General features: G+C 44.9%; 1 protein-coding gene across 5 annotated transcripts in view; it reads left to right on the forward strand.

The window, feature by feature from the left end:
- Nucleotides 1-25,062, forward strand: part of PTAFR (platelet activating factor receptor) — a 504,188-nt gene that overhangs the window by 180,133 nt on the left and 298,993 nt on the right. For 3 of the 5 annotated variants that reach the window (XM_069623068.1, XM_069623066.1, XM_069623067.1), the window contains exon 3: nucleotides 13,032-13,206. The exons of the other annotated variants lie outside the window; for them this stretch is intronic. The gene's annotated coding sequence lies outside the window, so the exon portion shown is untranslated. The remainder of the gene's footprint in view (nucleotides 1-13,031; nucleotides 13,207-25,062) is intronic. 5 annotated transcript variants of the gene reach the window in all.

Here is a 25,062-nt window from a genome sequence, read left to right on the forward strand (position 1 = left end):
TAGTGAGCTAATTCAAACCATTTGGAATCTTCATTGTATTCTATTTTGTATGTTAGGTCTACAGTTTTTGTGTTACTTTTATAAAAAGTTCTGTGGAAACATACACACACATGGTTTGGTACTTCAGCAGATGTACTTTTAAATTTCAGTATTTCTTTTTTGAATGTGTAGTAGAAGGCTGCCATGCATAGAATTGTTGCTAATTTGTTTTAAAGCTATTTCATTCTGTAAGTGGCTTTCACTTCCAAAATATTTTCTCTGGATAGTCGATTTCTTCAAGTAGGTCTTTTGCTGTACCATGTAGAAGAATGTTATTTAAATTGGCTAGTGCTAAAGCAGGACTTTTAGCATAGTACAGTTTATAGACTAGATTTCTTATAGTTGAATGATGTGTTGATATCATTTTGATATGATGGAATGTGGTTTTGCAAGTAGGTCCTGAAATGCAGGCCAATGAATGTCCTTGTAGTCCTGTGTACTTGTGCACTGGACAGGTATCCATATTTTGCAGTAGTTTAATTTTGATTTTGTCTTTGCCTTTCACATACTGATTGAGGAATTGGTGTAAAGACTTGAAAGATTTTTTGGGAATGTTACACATTGTCGTGCATGGTCATTTGTATACTAGACGTTCTGATTCAGTTGAATGGCGAGGTAATTCTAAGTTTTCTGGGGATATTTTTGGAAGCAGTATTTCTTGTTCCATTATGGTATTAACTTTTTCATAACCTCGTCCACTGCTATGTATGGCAATTGTATTTGTTTGCTTTTGTTTGTATGCTTCTCCATTAAAATATGGTTCTGTGCTTGTAGTGTGACTCCACCCACCTCCACAGATATTTAAGAAGTTAGTTCTGGTGACATTTCGTTTATTGAGAAGTCTTTTTTGTAATATAGTCATTAGTTTTGTTAGTGATTTCATTTTGTTTAACACTAAAATAAAGAACTTTCTTTTGAGAAGGATTGCACTGTCTATCAAAGCTTCTAAGATTAATTTCCTACGATAGGTTTTAAGGGTTGTGCCTGATTTCTCTCCTGTTTTTATAAGATTTTGAAGGACTCTGTGGTGAAACATTTTTGCTAAAATACTTTTTTTGGTATGCTTAATTGGCACTATATCAAGATTTATAGGAGCAGTTTTATCATTAGTGGTAGCTGAATTCTTGTTAAATGTTTTCTGTTTCATTTTACTTTTTGATAGAGGAGGCAACGTTTCTGTACTTGAAGCTTGTTTTGTTTCGCTAAATGACTGCATTAGCTTTTTTGTTTGAACTTTTTTTTACAAATTCTGCTAGAAATGGATGCTTATTTTGGACACTTCTATTTTCATTTGCTCTACTTCTGCGTTGCTTTCTACGGACTTGATTTTTGGTAGGCATTCTTTAGGGTCTGTTGAAAAAAATAAAGAAGGTATGGGTTGGGGTGTTCTTAATGTATGTGTGCTTTTTGCATGAGTGTGTGAGTAAGATAATAAAGATGTATGTGATGGTGTGTGATTGTGAATTGGGCAACTACAACTAGTTGGGATGGGTATTCTTGAATTTATGTGCTATTAAACTGGGGTTCAGATGACAGTAGAAAGTAAGCTAGTGGTCTGCAGAAGTACACATAGTAAATCTAATGGTATACAATTAAAACAGTTGTTTGTTCTATAATATCAACATTCTAGGGGCTGATTTGTGCGCCGCAAAATGGGAATTTGTGCGCAATTCTGCTTGTAAATCTCTGTTTAACAAATGGGGATTTGTGGACAGAATGGTGCACAGTCTCTATTTTTAGGTGCAGAAATAGCATGAATTAACCTTACAGTAGGTTTGAAAAATAGTACAAATATTATGGTGGTATTTAACTTACTTTTTTGTGGATTGAGCAGGTTTCTTCTTAGTAGTTTGTAGTTCAAATTCTGCTGCTGCTTTTCAGGAGAGTGGTCTTCACTGCAATTGTAAAGGAAACAAATTAGTAATTTTGTTTGTATATAGCACTGACGTTAATTTAGACATTGATTTGTATGTTTTTGTACAAGTATTGTTGTTTGAACATAGTGTGTGCATGCGATTTTGTTTGACTATGTGAAGTCTTTATTATTTACTTTAAAAATGTTAGTTCAACATGCTTTGCAAATGTGTGTGTAAAAAGAAATTAAATGGCAGTTAGGTTTGGAAGTGACGGTTGATTATAGGAGATGGGAAAAATGACAGTAAGTTCATTTTATAGGTTATAAAGCTAAAAGTCAATCTGTTTATATGAATGTATAAGAATTGTAGATGTACTATACAGAAAATATGCATACCTGTAGTTTGTGTTAATGTATATGCATATGCATGCAGCTGCAAGTAGAAATCTTGGAGACTTGTACAGTATTTCCTGTAGAAGGTGCTTTCCAATGATATGACACTTGTACTCAGAGAGATTAACAGTACATTTGAAGTGCTGATGTATGATGATGCAGTTGGATGTAGAGGTCTTGGATGTGATTGGTGGATGGTCGTGTGACTGCTTAGCTATATCCAATGAGGGAATGGCACAGAAAGTGAAATGGAAAAGGTAGAAGGACTGTCCATGTTATGATATGTCCGCGGACATCACGTGTTACATCCGGGGATTTTGGGGTGGGGAGGCATGCAAATGATCAGAGCAAGGGATTGGTCAGTAAAGTTTAGTGGGTGTGTTGTGCCAGGAGAGAGTTTGTCACACACCCTTTTTCCTGAGAGAAGAACAGATAGCTATGGCTGTGTTTCAGAAAACAGATTGTTTGGATTTTGGGAGACTCGTGGATACATTGGTTGAAGGTGCATGCAGGAAGCTGTGGAGTAGCTGTAGATCTTGGATTCCCACACGTGGAAGTGCACTGGCATGGAGTACGTGGAATGAAGTGGTTGGACTTGCTACACCTCTGTGCTACTTTGGAGACAGAGCATCATCCAGACATGATTGTAATTCATTGTGGAGGGAACAGTTTAGGACATGTGTCTGGAATTTCTTTGCAATTTGCAATGAATGAAGGACTTGGGAAGGGCATGGACATGTTACCAAATTCTCAAGTAATTTTTGCACGGATTGCGCAGAGACAAATGTGGCTGCGTTCTTCTTCATTTGGTCCACAAATGTAGAAAGCAAGGCGCAATGTCAATAAGCTTGTTTGTGCTTTTCTAAGAGATATTGGCATGTCCTCTTCTCACAATGAAAATATAATGTTTTGTAGCACATACATTTTTCGCAGAGATGGAGTCCATCTTACTTATGCTGGCAATCAGATTTTTCTGAGAAATGTACAAAATGCATTTCAACCTTTTTTGGAATTACAGCATCCATTTTGTGGTAGTTGTTGAGCATTTCAAATTTTTCAAACACAAACAAACATCACCTAAAGGCTCTTTTCAGAGCCACCACTTTCTCCCAGACAAAACTGCAATGTTTATGATAGGGCAGAACCCCAAAATTTTAGATGTTCGCGGACTTCTAAAAAATACACAAGGCCCTGCTTCATTTATTTTCACTTCTATTTTTTTTTTTTTTTATAACACATTTTATTACATTTTGTGCAAAAAACAACAAGAAATCAACAAAACTACAAGACTTTGCATACAGCCGGCAGAGTAGCACGGACAAATTTACTGAAGGACATAAGCAAGCACAGCAACACATATGATGTAAAGTATAGCAGCAGTTGAGGCGGAAATCAGTTCCTGGATAGTCATATTACGTAAAACGCCCCAAAGCATGATGTTAGCAGATATGGATTTTGCGGGACTGCACGCCAATGCACATTGTCACTATTGCAGTAGATTTATATTGTCTGTTCCCATCTTCCCCAAATCTTGTCCGCTTTGCCCGGGCAACCTCTGGCTTGATAGACTCTGCGTTCCATTAAGATGACTGCATCCACATCCGATAACCAGTGATCATATTTCGGGGTGTTTTCTGAACCCCATAATTGCGCGATGTTCCTTTTCGCAATTCCTGTGGCAGTTGAAACAAGTAGCTTTTCGAATCGTGACAGTTCTAGGTCGTCTGCAGTGCCCAAGAGCAGGAGTTTAGGATCCTATTTTTAAACTGTGAAAGGTGGCTCTGAAAAGAGCTTTTTTTATTTTTATTTTATTTTTTTGGGTTTCTGACACAATAGGAGAGGAGGGAAAAGGAGGGTAAGGGGGGACACCAACCACGGCTATAAGAAAGGGCGGGTGGAGAGAGGAAGATGTAGAGTGGGCCTTACTTAGGTAGTGAGCAGGTCTTCTTGTGCTCTGAGACCAGAGTCTCAAAAGCACTTCGAAGTCTCTCCCCCCTGCAGAGTACTGCGTCAGAGTACATACACACAACTGTGACCCTCGAAAGGTAAGGGTCATCAGCATTGTGAATGGCCTGTGAGGCAGCTGGAGGAATACGCTGTCCCACAGGAGTGTCCCTTGTGGTGACAGGATCGGAAACAGAGGATGTAGTAGAGGAAGTCAATCTACTACGCTCCTCGCAAGGTACAACCTGCGAACGGCCCCCGCGTGGAACGACTTTAGGTGTCTCTTCATAGTAGTCGTACCAAAGCTGTACGAACCAGGCCTCCCGCGACTCAGTACAATTTTGCACTGGTTGCAAGTGACTTGGTTCGCACGCGCCTTAGGTATGTTACCATGAATGGTAAATAACCGCCACACCCAAGACTCACGGCAAGTGCTGGTAGTAGGGACTTCCACTACCTCATTCTCGTCACCCTCTTCATCCTCCTCTGCATCCTCACTCCTGTTCCCCTCTTCAGGCCTTTGGGGAGGTGGTGGTGGTGGAGGGTGTGGGGGTGGTGCTGAGGTAGATTTAGCACCAGGTGGCAGTACTGCAGCCATGGATGCCATCAGGTTTCAGATGAAAATCTGGAAAGTTGGCAGCAAAATGCACTGTGTTCTGTAAAATGGCCAGAAACACAATGAGAATGAGCTCTAGGGTGTGGCCTTTTATCGGGGTGCGTGTGTGCGGTTCGCGGACACACGTGCTGTCCACGGACAGATCGAACACCAAAAAAAGGTTCAAAAAGTCCCAAAAAAATATGTAGAAACTCGCTGTCTGGGACTTGTGCTATGGTGATTTATTATTGAAAAATATTGTGGATTGCCTGAAAAGGTAGTTTTAAATTGTTCGGGGACACGAACAGTGTCCGCAGTCAGAACACACGCTCAGCGTGGGCGCGGTCGTCACATGATAGCTTCGCGAACATGTCCGCGAAGAGAACCGGTGTCCGCAGGACACCAAATGCACGGGAATTGTTTTGCACATGTGCGTTGGTGTTCTACGGACAGTGTTCGGGTCCTGAAACTAATTAAAAGTGCAACACATGTGAAACGAACAGTTACGAACAGGCGTTCGTTCTTAGAACAGTTTCAACTCGCCTGCGAACAATACGGACAGCGTCTTCAGGACACCCCCATTTTGTTTATTTACGAACATTCCGGAACACGATGTGTTCTTAGAACAGTTTCAATCTGCCTACGGACAGGTCTAGCGTCCTCAGGACACCCCCATTTTGTTTATTTATGAACTTTTCAGGACACTGCGTGTGTTACTTTGATTACGGACATCTCGTACACCGAATGTGTTCTAAGAACAGATTGGACTCGTTTGCGAACATTACAGACAGGCATAATGTTCTTAAAACATCTCCATTTTGTTTAATTGCGGATATCCCGGACATCTCGTGTGTTGTTCGTACTGTTCGCTAGCAAGTTGAAACTGTTCTGACAGGTATAGTGTTCTTAGGACACCTCCAGTTTCGTTTCTTCACGGACATTCCGGACATCCGTGCTGTCTGGACATCTGAACTGCTTTAAAAAAAAAAAAAATTAAAAAAATGAATTAGGACACAATATAATAATTTTACTTTATTATATATGGATGTTAAATTTATGACGGAGAAGGTGAAGCAGAAACTGAGACAAACACAGGAGAATTGGGGGTTTCAGTAGTATTCATATGAGGTGAAGAAGGGATGGAAGTCTCATCAAAACGTTTTGGTTCATGGAGAGGGTTTGGGGATAATTGAATGGGATATGGTGAGGGGGGACAGGTACATGTGGGACAATGGTATCTAGTTTTTTGTTTCAAGTGATCCTCCACAAAGTTTTGTAAATTGTTGAAATTTGCCATTAGTAGGTCCATTTTATCTTCCATGTGCTCGAGTCTTATTCAATATTTCTTTTTGTTTAATATTTTCAATGTTTGTATGGTCTGTACAAAAAAATGTATATGTTAAATGTATATAAAATAATATTTATTAATTGGTTTATATAGTAAAGTGTCTACCATTAGGTTCACTATATTCAGACATTTCCTCACGTGGGAAATGCTCCTCTAGCCACTCCAGAGTACTAGACATTTCTGTGAGAAAAAAAACACTTTTTTTGTATCTAATACAGAAAGTTTAGAAATATGAGTAAAATGCAGTACACTTACTAGCTTCTGGTAAGGTGTGTTCTTACTGGTCTGTAGATCTGCTGTTGCTCTTAGTTGTGGAGTTTCTGTGAGGTAATCATGTTGGAAGCTTATCTTCTTTTGGTATATTCCATTTTAGAACATATTGTATTTAAATGAATGGTTAATGTGTTATATATGTATATGGGTTACACTTCTTATTTATTAGTACATATAACGTGTATGTGTGCTGGTTTGTGAATTTGTACAATGTTCATATGTTATGATATAACAATTAAACATACCCCCCAGACTTTTTGGGTAGTGTTGCTGTTGTCCGCATATGTCCGCGGACATTAGAAGAGTTTGTGGACATCAAATTCAGTAGAGGGGGTTCAGTATGTTCCATGTTACATGTACATAAAGTCAGATATTATTAAGTTGTGCTACTAAAAACCTATGAAATTCAGTAAAAAAACTTTGTTAAAGGGACGTTATGGTTCCAAGTAAAACCGAAAAACCCCTGAGATTCGCCAGTTATGGTAAGCTAATTAACCATAACTCGCGCCACCACGGTGCACTGCGAAGACTAACACCCAGGATATCAAAGATAACATCACAAATGTCATTGATGGCATCACGGATGACATCACATGTGCATTTACATTTCATGAAAAGTCTATACATGGGATTCTTATTGCAATGTTAAAAGTAGTGTCAAGGATCATTGGAATAAATATCATGAGGTACGTAGTGCATTAAGCAATGAATTAATCCAAATAGCATTGTATTATGATTTTGTTTACAATATACTAAGGTACACATGTCGTAACATAGGCATAGTTTGCAGGAGACATGATGGAGATGCAATATTAATCTTGCGATGTTAAATACTAAAATTATAAATGCCTTCTGATTAGAGATTTGCATACTGTGAAACATTTAATAAGTACCGAATAAAACTCACTAACTACATTATTTTATTACTGCACACAAAACACAGACAACTACACATACAAATATGAGCATATACAGGGAAAGTGAAGTAACTTAATTGATTATCTTTATGCACAGAAATGATTGCTCTGCTTCAAACTTACTTCACTATGTATAACTATCACATATTGTGACTAGGCTCTAAGGAAAGTAGTGTACGTGCAATGTGTACAAATATAACCATATCCAGGGAAAGTACAGTAATAAAAAAACAACTATAAGACAGTGTTGATAACCTTACTAATCATCTTCATACATAGAAAGCATTGCTTTCTTCCAAGTCTGTGTTTTTCATATGCTTTGAGTGGACCCTGATTGAATTACTGTAAGAACATATTTGAAGTCTAAGTGTACAAATATAGTACTTTTTGAATTTTTAGTTCCTAAGTGTTACTGGACTAGATATATCAAAGGAAAAAAGAGTGAGCCAGACATGTGATGTCATCAGTGATGTCATCAATGACATTTGTGATGTCATCTTTGATGTCCTGGGTGTTAGTCTTAGCACTGCACCTTGGTGGCGCGAGTTATGGTTGCTTAGCTTACCATAACTGGCAAATTTCAGGGGGTTTTCGGTTTGACTTGGAACCATAACGTCCCTTTAGCAAAGTTGTTTTACTGAATAAATAAATATATATTACTCACTCATTGGAGATGAAGGAGGAGGATTTCCAAATGCCACCAGAAAAACATTAACCGAGTATAGTCACATTTCAGTGTTGCCAAGATGACCAGTGGAAATATTACCCTGCAGCGTTCATTGAAACTATAAGGACAATTTATGGGTATATCCCATTAAGTATCTTTCATTTTGTGTAAATCATGCCACACCTTATGTGAATGCCATAGCACTGTGTTTAAACTCCATTAAGAAGTGTGCTTGCTCAAGAAAATCCCTGTATCCCTTTTCTGTAGTTGAAAAGGTATGAAAAATGTATTGTTTGTATCAAACCCACATGGGTCTCATCACCTTGGATATATGCTCTGGCTGGTTGTGCTAGTTGTGTAGACTAGAAATAAAGATTTAGGTATCAGCAGACAAAGGACCCCTTTAATGTGTTCCTTATAAAGGATTTCCAGCTTTACCTTGGGGTTACTTCTTTGCCAGAGATGTGAAGAAGCCGGGATTGGAAGGGGAGCATTCCAAGTATATAGAGGATGTGACGGAGCAAGTTGAAATTAAATTGAGATATTATTCCCATTAAAGATGGCAATAAAGACTTCCTCTCTCTCTCTCTATGGTGGACCCCCCCGCTCCCAATGTTGATGACAACCATCTTTGAAAGAGACTTGTGGAGCTTTACACCTAGATGGGTCATTGCATCTGCGATCTAACTATGCAAAAGAATGTATGTATTCCCCCAGTTTATAACCCGAAAAATGCTCAAGCTTTATCTTTCTGTGAAATTGTATGTTTTGGGTTGGCTCCAGCCCCATAACAGTTGGTGGGCTGAAGTCTTGGCCCATGGTCGGCATACTAGTCTGTGGTGGACTGGCGATGGTGAAATCTGACCAACCCCACCCATTCGCCCTGCACAGGATGGGGTCTGGCCCTTTGCTATCAGTATAGATAATTTCGGGAGATTGCCGATTTTGCAACTTTTAAAAAAATAGGAAGTTAGGACACAAGGACGGCATACCAGTCTCTGGTGTACTGGCAATAGTGAACTTTTACCAACCCCACCCGTTCGCTCTGCACAGGGTGGAGCGGGGTCCGGCCCTGTGCTATCAGTATAGGTGATTTTGGGAGATTGCCGATTTTGTGAGCCGATTTTGTGATTTTTCAAAAATAGGATGTTATGACACTAAAACATATAAAAGGCTATAGCAGACCCCCACGTCCATGTCAGCTACAGACCCATGCAATGCCTGGTGGTACCGCTGGTCTTCAATAAACTGTACATCATTACTTGGGCTGCAGCAAGAGAATCCCAGCCACCATCATGGGTTGGGCTCTTGCCAATTCAATACCATTGAAGATGGCCATTTTGGAACAGGGTAAAATTGGCCCTCAGCTGATCAGAGATCCTGCCCTCCCTCCTTACCTGAATCATCCTAATCACTGATTGGACATTACCCCCTAACGTGGCCCACATTAGACAAAGCTTAGGTGTCACACAGTCTTGCATCTCAGCGAACGGCTTCATAGCAAAGAGCAAGTTCTGTTTATCCCCGTTCAGACCTTGAAGTTGCTAGGGATTCCTATTCTGCCCTACTCTCCATATATCCAGTTTCACATCCATGCGGAATGGCCACTTATGTCAACCTTCCTACACCTATGTGATCACTTTTATGAACTTCCACAAAAGCATATATCACTTGCATATTTTAAAGCAAAGTGTTTGATCTGCTTTGGCTATGGTTTTACAATTGCATTTTTTCATTGATTGGGACCCTGTGTGTTTTAACTTGCAGTGTTTTGTCACCTAATAATACAAGTTCCCCCATTTTCCTCAGCCAAACTCCTGCCAAACCTGCTCCTCTGTCTTACTGTTACTGATTTCCCCCTCTCTCACTTATGGTTTCAATTCATCCCCACTCTTCCTATTACCCTCTCCCTGTTCCCCTATTGACATCCTTTACTCCCCTTCCAAACATCAACCAGCTTCCTCCTCTCTATCACACCCCACCAAGTTCATCTCCTCCATAAACTACCTCCTCTACCTCTGCACATCATACTAACCTCATGCTGGTTCTCTGGAATGCCAACTCCCTCTGAAAGAAAACCTCTTTTCTCACTAATCATTCTGATTCTGATGATCACCCCAAACTCTCAGTAATGGCTATCACCATAACCTGGATTCCCCCCCAACACCACCCTGCCAGTCGGTCACACCGACTTTGCCTCTTTCGCCCACTCCTGTCATCGGCCCAAAAAGGTAGTGGCGTTTGTCTCATGATTAGCAAGGGCATACCATCTGAACCCTTTTCCTTCTTGGATTTCATGCTCTCCTCTTTTGAGAATATCTCAGTCCAAGTGCTCGCTCCCATCCCTCTTACTATCATCTTCACTTACCGCACACTGGGCATGGTCAACCTCTTCTCTGGTCTTGACCTCTTGCTCAAAACACTCACAGCTGAAGTCCCTGCCATCATGGTGGTTAACCTCAAACTCTCCAATATGTGAGGCCCAACAGCTCCAACTTCGTTACATTCTCGTTAACTCACTAAACCTGAATAACCTTTCAGCCCACACCCAAGGCAGTTCTCTCGATCTAATCTTCCTTCCATCCTGGCCTTCTCTGACAATTGAACTATCCGCTCTGAAAACACTTTAATTCACTTCATCTCTATTCACACCCCACTTTCCCTCCCTGATCTATCACCAAACAAATTCAAGCAGGACTCCCTGGTCCTCTACTTTGGCCAAAACAACATTTTGTTCCAAGCTCTCTGATCACTATGGATCTCCCCTTTACTGATTTCAACTCTGCACTGTCCATCCCCTTCAGTGATCACTAACCTGTCCGCTCCTTTACCCTAATCGCCCACATGCTCAACTGTGGATATTCCTAGCCACGCAGCCACTGAGGACAATCCTGTGTTGCTGCTTTCAACACTGGCACAATGATCAAACCCTACCCTACTCACTGTCTACGAGGACACCCTACAGACCTTGACCACAGCTCTTGACATAGCCAATCCTCCTATTATTCCAATGTTGTTTCCTCTCTCTGTTCACACCCTTGCAAACTATATGTGCCTCTCCAGGACATACCTACCCTACTAAGAACCACTCTGTTACCTTCTCTCTCCACTGATGACTTTGCCTCCTACCTCTCCACTAAAATCACCAAAATGCGGGACACTCTATGCGCCCTTCTATGCCTCCCACCCCTGCCACTTTCTCCCCTTTGTCCACATTCCCCACACTTTCCTCTTTATTCCTTTTCTCCCTCACCTCTCCCACTGAACATATACCCATCCTTCACTTTAGCAACCTTTCCTTCTCTCCATTTGACCCATTTGCAACACAGAATGTCACCTCTGCTTATCCCTCTGCCTTATTCAACCTCTCTTTCTCAAGTGGAACCTTCCTAGCCTGTTTCAAAACGGTCACAGTCAGACTTCTTTGAAAGACACCATGTGCTGACCCCAACAACCCCTAATTCTACAGACCTGTTTGTTTCCTTCCATACCACTCCAAAATCCTCAAGAGGGCTGTCTTCAACTGCATATTCATCCATCTCAAGATAATCTCACTTGATGACGCCCTACAATCTGGATTCTGGTGCAGACATTCAACGTGGACTGCTCTTGCCAACATCACCAACTATCTTAAAACTACCCTCCACTCTCACATCGCCACCATTCTCATCCTTCTAGACATTTCATCTGCATTTGATCATCCCTCCTTCAAACCCGCTCCCTCCTTGCATTCAAGGACACTGTACTCTACTGGGTGTCCTCCTATCTTCCTGACTGCTCATACATCTAATGGGACTCCAGCACCTCCTCCCTGAGTCATCCCAGTGGGTATTTCTGAAGCATCAGTCCAGGCCCACTTGTTCTTTAGCCTTTAATCTGGCCTCCGCAAACCTTTGGCTTTAGCCATCCCCTCTTTTTTTTTTATAATACTCTGATGCTTTCTTCTTCCCCCTCCTCTAGCCCTACAATCTCAAAGCACCACCAACTTCATAACCACCATCCATGACTGGATGCCTCTACGCTGCCTCATGCTAAACACCTCAGAGAGGTCACCTGTCTTTCTTTCAGCCTCTATTGCCAACCCATCTGTCGCATCTCGCCCCCCCCCGACCTCCCGACCCTTTTGCACATGGTTTACAACCTTGCGGTTCTCTTTAACAGCGACCTGAAAGTTATCCTTTTAATCATGCCCACTGCTACTGCAGCCAGGCACGACCTCCTACACATTAGAACATCTTCCCGCACCTCATGCACCACTCAATTAAAACTCATCTATCGATACTATTGTGTATAAGCAACATGGACTACTGCTTCTGCCTACTTCTTGGTCACCCCCTATACTCTTTTGCTCCCCGAAACAAAGACCTCTTCTTTGCAATATGCTCTCTTTTCGACTTCTACAGATTCTCCTCCACTTCTACCTACCATCATCGTATTGGTTGGGTCTCCAAGCAAAATCGCTCTCTATTTAGTACTTATCTATACATCCAACTATGGTCTTGCCACCTGCTCTCTTCACAACCTATCAGTTCCCCATTCCTGTGCCTTCTCCCACTCGTTGCTCTTTTTACCTAATTTCCCCTACCATCAAAACCAACACTTGAGTGGAACTCTTCAAAATACAGCTCAAACTCCACTTGGTAGTGATTAGCGGAAGAAGCTCCTCAACCCGTTTCTCACTCTATTCAGAGAAATAGTCTAACCCACCTCTTGCACCTGGTCCTGAGGGCTGCCCTATATACTGGACTCAGGCTCCCAATGTTAAAAATATTGCTATGTTCTCAGGCTCCGGTCCTGGTATATGTACCCGCTCTTACCCCTTTGCCACCCGGTATCTGTAAATCAAACAAACGATGATCTTATGTTAAGTCACTTTATGTTAGGATGTCTGTGACTCTCTGTATTTCAACTCTGTTAGTCATTTCTTTTCGCACTCGCAGCCTATTCTGCAATAAATACAAATTCAAAAATAACAGGAGTCTGCTTTCTTTCTCACCCAGGGGAATCTCGTTAATAGCAGTGGATCTTGCAGGCCCATGGTTCAAGGGTGAAATGAAGAGCAGGGACGAGAGTGAACATCCTTGCCTTGCGCTCTTCTATGAGTGAAGGAAGAGGATGTAATGGTTACAACTGGCGCAGTCATAGTTGGGGTGTCGTAGAAAGCTTCAATCCACCGTAAGTAGTTATTGCTGAATTCGAATTGTGATCGGGAGCATTGGAGATGGGGCCACTCAACCCAAAAGCTTTTTCAGAGTGTATTGAAATGAAAGCCGGACAGTGTAGATATGTCTTCTGCATCTATGTGTGCAAGGTGTCTCACGTATTCTGGAGAGGTTCTAGGAACTATAAAGCCCACCTGCTGCAGATAGATTAAAGAACAAATGTGAGACTGTTTGATCTGCTGCAATGTTTGTGGATTTTTAATACAATATTTGATAAATTATATAGGTCAGTAACTACCACCATCCTGTGGATGTTTTTCCTTGTTTAGGGATAATGACTGCAGTGCCATTTTGCAGAGTCTGACAGTAACTCTTGGCCAAGGAAAGTGCTCTGGAGCTTGAAGCATATCAGTACTAAAAGTATAACAGATGTCTTATAGCATTCTGAGGCAAAGCCATCAGGTCCAGGAGGTTTCCTATTTTTAAAAGGCAGAGATGCCCATTGCCACTTCGTCCTCAGAGGTCGGCGCATAATTTCCTAGTCCAATGTATCTTGCAGTTTTCAAAGAGCGGCAGAGTCTCCAAATTGGTCCAAGGATTTACACAGGAGTATAGGGTGGAGTAGAACATCCAAGAAATTGTTCATGAAGAGTGTTGGTCCTAGAATAGTCAGGGGAGTATAAGGTGGAGTAGAATATCCAAAAAGAGTCTTCAATGTCCTTCGGGTTCATTACCATAGTTGTGTCCAGACGGCTAATGGCAGATATGTCTTACCAATGGATTTTTGTGAATCTGGTCGGCAAGGAGGGTCCCACATTTATTTCTGTGCTCTAGCTTTATCTATGAAGATGGCCATGAGCACCCCAGATTTATTCCTGTGCTTTGGCTTTCTTATGTAATAAGTGGGCCTCAGCCATTTATATTCTGTAAAGATGCCCTATCAAGGGATCATGTTAGTTTTCCTGGTTAAGCCTGTTCAAGAGTCATAATATCCGACTCTAGTGTGTGAATTCTCTCCCCCCTCCTATTTCACCTTACCAGATCCCAATTGAATGATATGCCCCGTCAACACAAAATGTGCCGCATCCCAAAAGGTCTGACAGCAGGTCTCGACAATATCAATGAAAGACATATCGCCGTCGAAGGGTGCAGCCTTCATTCCTGTTCATACGTATTTCCAGGTGGAGTCAATGGATTTTGTATTCCTGAAAATGGGAAAGTATTGGTTGGAAGCAATCCAATTATGTGGTATGTCCTTAATACCTATGACAGAGGGTTGGGAGGAGCGACGGGTGCTCAACAGTGTGTACAGAAGGAGTTTGGGGGTACTCTCCAAAAACTCCTCAGCTCAGGAATGGCGAATCAATATGGGCCAATGCCATTGACAACTATCTGATAGTATTTAACAGATTTACTGGCAATTTGGGGGAGGTTATTATTTTTATTTTTTGCTTGTTATATGGTTACATTTAACCTTTAACATACCTAAATTCATTCCATAAGAAAAAACAAAAAGAAAGTAAACCTCTATAAATAACAAAATTCATAATTCACAATTACATATGATAAAAAAGAAACATATATATATATACTAAAATCTCAGTTAAAGAGATCAATTTCATAAATACGTCTCTCAAAAGAAACATGTCATTCATTTCCACTTTTCCATCCTTTGTAAGCTCATACAGAACTGATAGGGTGCAAGGTGAGTGCTCAACAAGCTTAAAGTAGATGGTGTATCATGCTGTAGTTCCAGTTGTAATGACCTAAAAACAAACACAACTGCCAATACCGTAGGTGTTGTCCTTCCAGATGGGCAGCACTGCCAAACCAATTCTTAATCACCCAGAGGAAACAGTCCTGCACATTATTTCAGTGAATTCCAATGATTCCCCTGTACTGCAGGGCAGTAAACCGTCAGATGTTTCAAAGATTGACAATGATCATTTGCATTACAAAATCTATAATATGCCAATTCCGGTTGCAACATACCATATTTAACCAGGATCTCCTTAGTAAGGACCAGATTTCATCTAAACTGGAGGAATTGGGTGTCTGGTACTCCTCTCTGGATAGATTGCAAGATAAGGATCTAGCGCACCCAATTTTCTAAGTTCGCTACACAAGTGATGCCTACGTATGCATTCCCTGTATGGTGTTAATCCAGTCAACTTTGACTCCACCTGTATTTTCAAATGGCACACTTGCAGAGGAGCCAATTTTGCAGAGCAGGCCACAACAAAATGCAGAATGCTCCTGAACCCGGGGGATAGCCACGCTCTGCAAGTATTGCCTTTAGGTTGACTAACAACAAGCCTTCTACAGGGCTCAAGATCTTCCTATAGAGCAACAGAAACGTCCACTGCGCTCTAGAGTGGATTGAGGTAATGCCAATCTCATACCTGATGGCACTGTAGGGAACTCATGGTGGCAACAGTAAAGACAGACACAAGTGATCACATTTCAAGGGTGTTTATTGAACAATGATTTGCAGGGTGGAAATCTAAGATGGGAGTGAAAGCTGACACTCCCCACAAATATAATGAAATGACCAAACGCACAAATTCTAATGGACACACCCCAGTAGGGAATGAGACCAGGACCAAGTGCGGGTGAAGTTAAAAGTTGTCTATATATAAAGTAAAATGGGGCACGCATAGGACTCTGCTTACTCTGAGAGCGCTCTGCCCACAACATGAGAAAATACACATTTTATTACAAAACTCGTCCTCTGACGTGTACTATAGGGGGATACAATAAGTAGTGTTCATTGGTCAACAGGGACTGGACAGTATGTCACTGTAGGGTTTATGCTGTCGGATTGGTCAGTGCTGGGCTGGCTGCTTCTTAGATCACACGGGTCAGATGGGCTCCTCTGGGAGGGGTGCAGGGTCAGGCGATGTAATGATTTAGGCTGACTAACATTTGCCCTTATGGTCACACACATCTTGCACATGGTTTGGATGTTTTTGACATATTAGAATTAAATCGCTGCAAATTTGACCTGGGCAATGAAAGCGACAATACATGGGTCCAGGTGCCTAATCTATGTACAATATTTCATTAACTCATCCATCAAGTCTTTCCTTAGATACCAAGGGAGGATGGTATATGGTTTGTCAGTACAGGAAGGATATATGGCCACACATAGGATTCATGCTGGAGGTGAACTAGGGTGGCACACAGACAAGGGGCATGCAACTGGCACATCAAAAAGGCTTTGGGGTGAGAGGGCTATCAATTCATATTTCTTTGAATGGTGTCCGTGGGTGCCAGGCAGGTTTGTGGAGACAAATGCTTTTTTCCAGAGCCAGGCTCCGGCCCGGTCATTCACAGGACAGTGATGTGAAATGGAAGGCGAGAGATGCAGTTTCTAACTTGTTACTTCTTGTGCCCAAGCTTCCGTGAGAACAGGACAGCCGTGAAGACGGCAGAGGGCAGGAGGTGGGGTGTTGGCTTGCTGACTGTGCGCGGACACTCAAGGGGAGAGGTGCCGGCCTGCATTCAGCGTTTTTATGCAGCCTAGTAGAAAATGGAGTTGGTGATTAAATAGAATGGAGTCTCGTGGCTCGTCGGCCATGCACAGTTACGGGTTATTCAATGGTGGCCGCACACCTTGGCCAGAGGGTGCTGCCACCCACGGAATGAGTGTATCGTGTGCGAGGTCTGGGAATGAAGGGGGACCTTGGAGACCCTTCTGCCCTCAAATTTCCCCCCTTTCGTTAATTAAGTAACAAATACTATAATTCTCTCAGACGTCTCCGCTCGGCTGCTTCCGCTACACACTCGTCCCAGGCTGGGGTTCCCTTCGTGGGCATCCATGACCGGCAGACAACCCTTGGGCTTTCTCCTGCCCCTGCATATTCATCAGGGGTGCACGTCATATAGATACATCCTCCATCCCCCTCCAGGTCTACCCACACTTCATCGTACCATTCTAAATGCTGGGGCTCTTTAATTGTAGTGTGCCATAATGGATCTACGATGTACCCTGTGTTATATATTGCTGTCATTCTATATTTGGGTTCTTGCTCCTCTCCGGTCTGGACCTGGACTTTGTGTCATCTATACTACTCCTGCTGCATTACCCATTGTCACCATCATCTTTGCACTGTTGGGAATGTCTTTTGCACAGCACCGGAGGCCCAATTGGCACACACAAAAAATCAGTAAGAAAGACGATGACTGGGATCATTAGCTTCACAGTCATTCCAAGCCATGACGGAACCCATTTGAACAGGTTGTCGAACCACGAGCTTGGCTGCACTCCTCCTTCCTGCTTCATTCTTTCACTGAGGTTGTGCACCGCTGCTACTACATGTATCATATGTAAAAGTGTCCCGTTGTCCGCGTCAGCAAAGGGTACGAAAGTGCAACATGTGCTGCAGATTTTTCGTCAAACACCGTCGTCCATTGCAGTTAGTAAGTCCAGAACGTTGCAGTTTTGCATGGTTATTAATCACAGGACACTCGGCTCCACCTTGATGACATTGAATCCTCCTTCTGTGTCGTTAGCCAGCTGGATGAGCTCCCATCGGGTTATTTGCAGCTATTTTGCATTTGCACGGGCTTGTATCCTTGGGACGAGCGAACCGCGTAAAGTTTCGGCTGAGGTTAAGAACTTGTCAGGTAATTCTGCTAAAAGTTCATAGGATGCAGCGGAAATCTAGTTTGAAGATCTTCGCTTTCGGGACACTGTGCTTTGCAATTGCTCTGCTGATAGGATGTCGTATACGGGGGTTCTTCGGTTGTTGACAGTGGTGCCTGGGACGTTTTTGCTGGCGCCCTCTCCCCTTGAATGTGGCTCTCCGATATCACCATCAGGGCAGAGTGCAGCATTGCCAGGGTGCAGGAGCCCCTCCAGGACTGCGGGAGGTAGAGGTAAACCTGTTTGCCGCACAACCAGTAAGTGTCCATTAATGCGGCTGTTCCTTTTTTCATGTCTGGAATGATGACAATTTTGCTACCGTTCTTATTTGTGCCCTGGGGCACTTTTCCTTCTCCATGCAAACGCAACTCGTACAATATCTCCCTCTGCAGCTCGATCGGTTTCTCCAGAGCTGTAACCCATGTGAGTTTTGCTATGAGCTTGGACCGTATTGGAGCGCATGTGTTTCGGATCCATCGTAGTTTTTCATCTGACAGTCCTTGCAACTCCTCTGCTCTGCACGTTATTTGCTAGTCATGCCTTTTGTTGTCAGAAAACATTGTCCCTTGAATTGTGAAAAAAAGGCTCTTTGAGGCATATGCTCTTGCTCCACCTTTTATCCCTGTGGGGAAAGTGTGTGATTTTGGTCAATTGCGTGACCCTTGGTTTAGGACATGTCAGGTAAACAGGCTTTGCATCACCCTGTTGACTGTCATGTTATAAAGAAGGGTTCATGTCAGAAAGGGGAAAGGCTCTATAGGGAATTACAACCTTTTGTATCGGGGTTTGTGAGACAAATGGGAATGACCAGGATTTTTATCATAAACTAAACAAGGGGGTTTGTGGGAACAGTAATGTTTTATCGGAGCCGGATGAGCATGCAGGAAATAACATTTGGAAGGACGGCAAAGAGAATAACGGAGTATTCGAGTAGGATTTGTGGAATGAGTAAGAGGGTCTGGGGGAACTGTAGTGGTTGGTCACATTTGATTAGGAGTTCGGAAAGTGATAATGAAAGTGATAATCAGAGGGACGTGAAGTAGAATGTTTGGGAATAGCCGAGTAGAAGACAGCATAGCAGGGATTCTGGTAGTTTTGGCTTTTAATAAATTTACAAGATGTGAATGTGTTCTTGGCTTTACCAATGGGTGGAAGGGATGATGAGCGGGACTATCTTCTGTTGGTATTCCCCCAAGCTTAACCCCGGGTTCCCCTAGCCAGGTGGTCACCCCAGGAACTGGATCCAACAGTGATGGCTGTGTCCTGGCCACCTGATTCAGGGATCCCTGGGAATAGCCTGAGAGAAACGCCTCAGGATTTTCACAGCATGTAATGGCACTGAACTAGGAATCCTGAGGGCTCTTCTCCAGACTAGTGCAGATATTCCAATATAGATAGTGCTTGCAATTTGGGGATCATTTCCCACTCAAAGTACTTAATACAGGATGTCACAGAGAATTTACCATATGTAGTGTCTACTCTACCTGGTTGATTTGACAGGGATAAGGCGCAATCTTTCATCCACTTCCTGACTTTCCTTTTCCAGGGTTTCGAGGTGACAAACCCCAAATTAGACTTTCTAGCTTCCCTAGCAGGACACGGCCCACCCCCCAACGGTTGTACCTTTTTTTAAAAAATTTTTTTTATTTTTTTCTCATCGTGTACACTGCATCATTTTTAGCTTTTCCCGAATTGATCTTGAGGGAATGTGTGTTGACAAAACTCATGAACCTGTCAATGAAACGCTGTAGACCTATCTGTGTACAGCCAAAAATAAGAAAATGTTTGTTTAGGTTATGTTTATTGAATTTATGTAGCGCTTTACAGATTAACAAGATACATTTTGAGAAGCTTATTGCAAACGTGAAACAAACCAGAAGTACAGTATATGGAACAATTTACTCAAGGGGACGGGAGGAGGAGGGAGAGGGGAGAGGGGGGAGGGGGAAGGTAGAGGGTATGAGAATCGGGATCGATGCTAGCAGGGTGGGAGACAGGGGGAGCAGGGGGGGAGGAGTTCCAGGTGGCCTCTTGCCCTCTAGGTAGCAGTGTCCAGTGAGGTCAGTGGGAGGAGGGGGAGGGGGGTAGGGGTTTGGAGAGGGGGGGTAAGGGGAGGGTCAGGGAGGGGAGTGGAGAAGGGATTTCAGGGAGGAGCGGAAGGAAGAGTAGGTGGAGGAGGAGCGGATGGAGAGAGGTAGAGAATTCCAGTGGAGGGGGGCCAGGAGTTGGAAAGAGCAGAAGCGCGAGGCGGCGTAAGTGGCGGGGGTACTGTGAGAAGGTAGAGATCAGCGGACTGGAGAGAAGGGGAGGGATGGTAAAATGAGAGGAGGGAGAGCGATGGGGGGGGGGGCGAGGTCATGGAGAGATTTGTAGACAAGACAGAGGAATTGAAATTTCAGTTGAGAGGAAGGGAAGCCAGCCGAGTTGAGAGAGAGAGGCAGAGATAGTCACGAGGACCGAGAAGACATAGAGTACGGCTGGAGGAGTGGTAGATGGATTTTAGGGGAGTCAGGTGAGAGGTGGGGAGACCAAAAAGAAGAGGAGCAGTAGAAGAGGCGCGAGAAAATAAGGGAGGAAATTAGGAGTTTAGAAGCGTGGAAGGTGAGGGAAGAGCGGATCTTGCGGATGTTCAACAGGTGGTGCCGACAGGCGCGAGAGGTTAGGGAGATATGGTTAGAAAAGGAAAGCGAGGAGTCCAGGTGGAGGCCAAGATTGCGGGCGTGGGACGAAATGGGGAGATTGGAAGGGGGAAAGTAGATGAAGGGGGTGGGGGTGGGGAGGTAGTGTTAGGAGGGAAGAAAAGTACTTCCGTCTTGTCAGTGTTGAGGGAAAGACAGTGGGAAGACATCGTTTTTTATGGCCGTGAGGCAGGAAGAAAGAGTGTGGTGGAGGTCAGCAGTGAAGGAAGAGAAGGAGAGGAAGAGTTGGGTGTCATCGGCGTAGAAGTGGTGAGAGATGCCGAAGGAAGAGATGACAGGGGCGAGAAGGGAGGTATAGAGGTACAGAGAGAGAAGAGAAGGGGACCATGAGGGACTCCGTAGCTCAGGGGGAGGCTGTCGGAGGTATGGCCACCCCAGGAGACCGTGAAAGATCGGTTGGAGAGGTAAGAGGAGAGCCAGGAGAGGACCGTGCCTTTGAAGCCAAAGGAGGACAGAGTGCTGAGAAGTAAGGGGTGGTCGACAGTGTCGAAAGCAGCAGAGAGGTCAAGGAGGATTAGAAGTGAGGATTGTTTGGCGTAGCGAGCAGAGAGGAGGGAATTAAGTACGTGAGTGAGGGCAGTCTCAGTGGAGTGTTTAGGGCAGAATCCAGACTGAGAGGGGGGGGGGAACGAGGGAGTGGGAGGAGGCGAAAGATGAGAGTTGAGAGTATGCCAAGCGCTCAAGCAGCTTAGTGATGAAGGGGAGAAGGGAGATTGGTCGGAAGTTGGAGGTGAGAAGGGGGTTAGCAGAGGGCTTTTTCAGGATAGGGATGATGGTGGCGTGTTTGAAAGCTGAAGGAAAGGAGGCAGAGGAGAGACAGATGTTAAAGAAGGCGGTTAGGTAGGGGATAAGGAGGGGGTAGACTTTGGGGATGAGGGAGGTGGGGATAGGATCAGAGGGGCAGCAGTGGGGTGAGTTTTGGACAGGAGATGGGAGAGACAGGCTGGGGTGATCGGAGAGAAAGTGGACATAATAGCAGAGATGGGAAGGGATGGGAGGAGGGGAGGGGGAAAAGGAGAGGTGAGGATGGTCTGGCGAAGAGAGAATTTTGGAAGAGAAGAAGTTGGCAAAGTCAGAGGGAGAGAGGGGGGAGTTTGTTGAAGGGTCAGAAGTAGGAGGGGAGAGAAGACGAGAGGGTCTGGAAGATACGGCGGGGTGAGAAGCTTGTGAGTGGAGGAGGTTAGAGTAGAAGGAGCGCTTGGCGGATCTAAGGCAGGAGTCGTAGAGGGAGTGATAAGAGAACTGAGGATTGATTAGCCAGAGACGGAGATTTGAGCCAGCGTCTTTCAAGGCGACGGAGGAGGCGGCGCATTGACTGAAGGTGAGAGGAGAGCCAGGGTTGGGAAGGTTTGCGAGAGGGTGAGAAGGAAGAGGTTAGAGTTGGTCAAGACTGGAGGATATAGAGGAGGACAGGGAGGAAAGGGCGTCGTTGGCGGAGAGGCAAGAGAAGAGAGGGAGGGAGGGGAGAGAGAGGAGGTGCAAGAGTCGAGGAAGAGAGAAGGGTTGAAATTGCGAAGATCGCGACGTGAGAAGGAGGGGGATGAGGGAGTGGGAGAGGACAGAGGAGGAAGGAGAGGGCGTGATCAGAGAGATAGTTTTGGAGGGACGAAACAGGGAAGGAAGAGTGAGATGAGAAAAAGATGAGATCGAGAGTGGAGCCAGAGGAGTGAGTTGGGGGGGTGTGGAAGTGGAGAGAGGAGGTAGGAGTTGAGTGAGGCGAGGAGAGGGGAGAGATGAGATGAGGTAGAGAGAGGGAGGTTGAAGTCGCCAAGGATAGAGAGAGGAGTAGGGGAGGGAGAAATGAGGGAGAGAAGATGGTCAAGGTCATCATAGAAGGAAGAGAGGGGGCCAGGCGGTCTGTAGATGATTAAGAAGGAGATAGAGTGGGGGTGACTAAAGGATTTATAGAGAAATTCGAAGGGGGAGAAGGTGGGAAGAGGAATGGTGGGAGATGAGGCATTTAGGGTGAAAGAGGAGGCAGACACCGCCTCCGCGACCGGAGGGGCGAGGGATGCCAGAGAAGGAGGAAGGGGTGGAGAGAGATGCAGGAACAGTGGAGTTGAAGGGGGGATCCAGGTCTCAGTGATGCAGAGGAAGTGGAGGTTGAGTCGGAAGAAAAGGTCAAGAGCCGCGGTGGCTTTATTGCAGATGGAAGGGGCATTCCATAGGGCAATGTTCATGATGCTGGAGGGATGGATAGTGGGGAGAGGGAGGAGGTTGGAGCGAGATGGGAAGGGGGAGAGGTGGGCATGTAGGGAGGTAAGAGGGGGTGGGCATGAGGATGGGTGGGAGGAAAAGGAGAGGGTGGTCGATGAAGGGAAGAAAGTGTGCATGACAAGAGTAGGATGAGGGTGATAGCTGGTGGTCACTCGGTAGATTAGCGACGATTGGAGGAAGTGTAGGGGGCGGGGAGGATGAGGCAGTAGAGAGGGTGGGGAGCGTGGCAAGGTACCGTCACTCGTAACCAGTAGAGCAGGTAGGTTGAGTCGCTAGATGGTTTGCGACAGTGTAGGCGGTCCTAGTGAGGAGGTGGGGTGAAGCGCTGGTAGAGCAGATGCAGTTAGAGGTGTGTGTGGGCAGTACGGCTACAGGTGAGGGGGGTACAGCAGGATGAGTAGGGACAGTCAGAGGCTGAAGAGGTGCCAGGGAAAGTGGGCCAGGGCAATCTGTTGTAGGAGGGAGGCACGGCACAGGGGAGGGGGTGGTAGGGGGGGGAGATGCCGGGGCTGCAGTGTCAGTAGTAGGCACGGCCTCAGCAGGGGACCCACAGATGTCAGGGGCTGGGGGCTGTGACTACTGGGCGCTGGAGTAGTCACTGGTGGCGAGTAGGCGCTGGTAGGAGGCACTGGTAGGGGCAGGTGAATCACTGGGTCCAATGGGGGTAGCCCGTAGTTAGGATGATGCTCCGGTAGGCGCAACCACGGCTGTGGAGTATCGAGCTGCCTCAGCCTGAGGGCCGCGCCAAGTATGATGCGCCGGAAGGTGGTAATGGGTGGAGGCCTTGTCAAGACTTGGCGCCCGGTGAGGATGACAGTAGAGATGTCCAGTGTCAGCAGCAGGCACGGCCTCTGCAGAGTGAAGTTCCGGATGGTGGTGGTGGTGGTGGTGGTTGGAGGCCTTGTAAAGACAGGGTGCCTGGTGAGAGTGACAGTGGGGGAGAAGTTAGGTGCTGCAGATCAGTGGTAGATATGGCCTCTGCAGGGTAACGCGGGTGCCAGGTGTTGAGGGCTGTGGCGGCTGAGCGCTGGAGGAGGCAGTTTCTGCAGGAGTGGGATGAACAGGGAGCAGAGATGAGGGCTGGAGGGGAGGGGTAGGCTGGAGTGTCTCGCTGCCAGTGGAAGGTGCAGCGTTACGGCACTCTTCAGGGAGAGATTGATGGAAGGATGCGGCTTCGGGAGGTCGTGTGTGTAGTTATCAGTAATTGCCTGACTCTGTCTGACCCTTGTGTTGGGGCATGTCAGGTATACAGCACTGTTAGTTCATCGCGAGCGACAACAGGCTGTTTGTGAGAAGGTGTTTGTGTCGGAAAAGGAGGGGTTTGAGTTTCTAGATATTCTACCTGGTAGGATGGGGAAAAGGTGCCATAAGGAAGGTGATACTGCGTCTCAACCTTCGGTGTCCCACTTTCAATCCCGGAAGACCCCCCACCCCCCCATCCAGGTGATCCTCCCGCGCTGGTCCACCCACAGGAACTGGATCCAATAGCGATGGCCGTGTCCTAACCCCGGGGACTAGCGGGTGAGACACCTTCCGGTTTCTCACACCTTTCTTGGACCGCAGGTACTTGGGATGAGTCTGAACTGTTACAGGTTAAGGACACAGGGTGGTATCCATACATGACAAAAAAAGGTGTGCTTCATAGGTAAATGTAATGTGCATTGTTATAGGCGAATAATGCTATAGGCAATAGAGAAACCTATTTGTCGGGATAATCTGTGGAATAGCAACGTAGATATTGACCTATGGTCTGGTTTATCTTTACTCATAACGCTTTGGTGTGATTGCCTTCCAAAACATAGACACAAATTGCGATCCCCTGTCCGAAATCAGGATTTGTGGTAGTCCATGGAGCTGGAAAATGTGTGTAATCAATAACTGGATAGCGGTTGGGACTTGGTAACTCAATGAAGTGATTTAATTTGGTCAAGGAATCCACCACTGTCCAGATCGCCGTACAGTTGTTTTTTGGTAAATCTGATGAAATCCATGGTACGTGTTGCCAAGGTATAGGTGGGATGGGTATAGGAAGTAGTAGCCTCAGGGGAGGTCTTTGGGGGTCATCACTCTGACACATACTTGGATGTAATCAGTTACATCTTTCTTCATGGATTTCCACCACACCATCCTTTCCAGTTTGTGCTTTGAAGATACCAAAGTGTCCAGCACTGGGAATGTCCTGTCCCCACTGTAAGGCCAAACATTGGTGTTTTTGAAGGGGAAGCCTTAAATATTGATTACTAAACATAATCCTTGCACGATACAATGGGATAGGTGTAGGGACAAAAGGTCTTGTCATCTTGGG

The sequence above is a fragment of the Ambystoma mexicanum genome, chromosome 11, assembly GCF_040938575.1.
Source record: "Ambystoma mexicanum isolate Mex_15411 chromosome 11, UKY_AmexF1_1, whole genome shotgun sequence".
Classification (NCBI taxonomy): Eukaryota; Metazoa; Chordata; class Amphibia; order Caudata; family Ambystomatidae; genus Ambystoma; species Ambystoma mexicanum.